Source organism: Pogona vitticeps, chromosome 5, assembly GCF_051106095.1.
Source record: "Pogona vitticeps strain Pit_001003342236 chromosome 5, PviZW2.1, whole genome shotgun sequence".
In the NCBI taxonomy this organism is placed as follows: domain Eukaryota; kingdom Metazoa; phylum Chordata; class Lepidosauria; order Squamata; family Agamidae; genus Pogona; species Pogona vitticeps.
In genome coordinates, this window is record NC_135787.1 from 168,558,412 (window position 1) to 168,561,434 (window position 3,023).

Consider the following 3,023-nt stretch of genomic DNA (forward strand, 5'->3'; position numbering starts at 1 on the left):
AAATTATATTTGAGTGCTAACTGACTGAATTCCCTCCTTCCCTCCCTCTGCCTCTCTCTCTCTCTTTCTCTCTCTCTCACACACAGGTTTTTATGAATCATATAGCACATGGCTTTATAAAGTATTTTGGGATGCTTGGTTTATAAAACTAACTTGTAGAAAATGAGCCCTATCTAATGATTGTTTTGGCAGTCCTGCACGCCAGAAATATGATACAGAAAGATAATATGATCATTGTATTGTGCTTGGGGAATATTTGAAGCTAAGCATGTGATGCAAGTCTTCTGTCAAGATGTATAATCAGTGTCAAACATTGGGGGTAGGGAAAAAAAGGAGGAATCTGCTACAGCTCAAACCACAAGATCTTGAGCCAATGTAGAAGTTAAACAAAGGGTCCTTTGACATAAACTTTCATGGGTTGCAAACCACTTCATCAGCTGCATGGAGTGTTACCTGTGACTTTAAGAGAGGGAGGTGTAAAAGATCAGGACCACAAAAGGTGAAACCACAGAGTGGGTTGCAAAGGTGAAATGTGCACAAGTAAGCAGATCCACAAATATGCCATGAAAAGTCCAACTGAAGAGATTAACTTCAGCTTTTAGATTCAGATGGGAAACCCGGCCACATTTGCCTCATTTCCTATTCCTAGGACCCTGGTGGACAAAACCAGGCTTGAGGACTTAACTAGAGTGTACAGCGCATCTGGCTTTAGCAAATAAACACATTCTCCAGAGTCTTCTGGGTGTATATTTATATTGTTTCTTTTGAAACCAAACAAATAAACAAACCAATGGAGTTTCAGGGACTGTAAGGGCCCGAAGGAATACAAATGCAAAAATAAGAAGCTCTGAAAGTGGTCTAAAAGGTGTTCATTAAATAAAGTTGGGTGGGAATACAAATATGTGGTGGCAAAAGCAAATCAAGGGGATGAGACACGAATCCGTTGTCCTTGTTCATGCCACATCATCATCTGTAATACATGAAAAAGAAAAAACCTCAGTGGTCCTTCTCCACAATCTGAAGTCAAGGGTGGACAATACCTTCACTAGATCACTTACAAATCAATCAGATTAGACAAAGGGCTACCAGTCATTCAGCATCTTTTCCCTCCCTTTACCCCTATAGCCCTCAATCAAAACACAAGTGGTAGTTGAGGAACAGAAAAAGTGGCAAAAAAATTTAGCCTGCTACACTAGGAGATCCAAATTGCAGCCAGATCAAAAATATTACTTAGTGGTTGGATGTTCTCTTCAGTTCACGATTCTGAAGTTTGAGCCATGTTAAATGTCCATGTTTGGCTGTTAATGGTGCAGCTCTTTGTCTAACAGGATTGGGAGAGACATTCTAATCCACACCACTAGAGGTGCAATCTGAAAACTACACCTCTCACCCGGGTCTGCTGCCCTGATTTTGGAACTTGCTTTCAACAGAGGAGCCTGGCACACAAACATCTGGCCATGATTGTTTAGAACTTTTGATGTTTCTTCTCCGCAGCGACAGCTCCATGGCACCCAGACGGATCAAGACCTGTATCGGGGTCAAGAACTAGCTCGTGTAGCTTATTCCTTAAATAAAGAAATCATCCACATGACCCTTTGAGTTATTGCACATGAAAAACATTTGCTACCAGCACCAACAGGTTAGTTTCTCAAAGAAGTAGGATGATAGTGCAATTCTGTATATGTTGACTAAGAAGGATGTAAAAAAGAGAGGGGAGTTATTTAGGTTGTCAATTCCGACAACCTAAATAATCCCTCTCTCATTTTCAGAGATCCCACATTCAGACATAAATTGAAAAGCCAGGTCATTTGTTTCGATCTTTCATTCATTCAGAGCACTTTCCTCATTGTACATGTAAAATTATTACATCATATCATATCCTATCTGACTGATATCCTACCTGAAAGGTGAGAGTGTAAAAGCACTGATTTATTGATTTATTTTCATAATATTTGTAGGCCACCTTTCTTCTGATGAGGGGAACCAAAGTGGCTCACAACATTAAAGTAAGTAAAATTAAAAAGCACAATAAATTAAACTTTAAAAGCAATTAAGCTATAATAATAATTAAAAATATACTGAACAGTTAAAAAGATATAAAACTGTTAAAGCAAAGTTACTTAGCTAAAAAAAAGAGCCCAGGATGGTTTTCGTTATTAAAAGGCTTTTAAGTCATAGTTATTAAAAGCCTGCCTGAAGATGTGGGTCCTCAGACCCTGCAACAGAGCATTCCAGAAGGATGATTGCTGAAGCATTCTCCTATCTTGCAACAGATCATACAAACAATCATGTAACTGATATTGCGACCAGGGTGAGAAAAGAACACAAAGGGAGCTTGCTAGAACTGGGGGAACAATCATCCTTCTGTAATCATGTAACGTAGCAAGATACTCATTTTTTGCCATGAACAAGAAAATGTACAATATGCGTTACATTCGTTAGCCAGACTTACCACCTCCAGCATCTCAGCCTAGAAGAGGTCATACCTGAAGGTGAAGAAATTAACTATTGCTGCTGTATACTGTGCATCCATATTTTGTTCCTCAGGTTTACTGACTGCACTGTGTCTTGTGATTTTTCTAACCAACTCTATTTTTTTCAGTTCCATCAATCAGGATTAGAGAATTTATGGTCTTGCTGATGTTTCCAAGGAGATAGCCATGCTACTTTGTTTCCATGTGCAACACAAAGGAAAAGGAAAAAAGTTGTGGCACCTTGAAGATTAACAGATTTATTTCCACATGAGCTTTTGAGGATGACAATCCATTACTTTGCTGTGGACGAGAAAGCAGATTGCCATCCACAAAAGTTCACACTGAAATAAATTTGTTACTCTTTAAGGCACCACAACTCTTGGCTTATATTTTTGTTCTGCTTCCTGATGTTATAGGTCGGCAACTTTCATCAGTCATAGATAGTATAGCTTATGATGGAAAACGAGGGGACTTTTGACCCAGCAACTAAGAGTTCTCCATCCCTTGCGCAGCTGATGGGTTTGAGAATTCAAATGACAAGAGCATCCT

General features: G+C 39.1%; 1 long non-coding RNA gene across 1 annotated transcript; it reads right to left on the bottom strand.

Moving 5' to 3' along the window:
* Nucleotides 1–854: 854 nt before the first annotated feature.
* LOC140707307 (uncharacterized) lies at nucleotides 855–2,591 on the bottom strand. Its single transcript, XR_012087251.2, has 2 exons — nucleotides 2,453–2,591; nucleotides 855–970 (listed from the first exon to the last, which is right to left on the bottom strand). It is a non-coding gene; the product is annotated as an uncharacterized LOC140707307 (long non-coding RNA).
* Nucleotides 2,592–3,023: the final 432 nt, after the last annotated feature.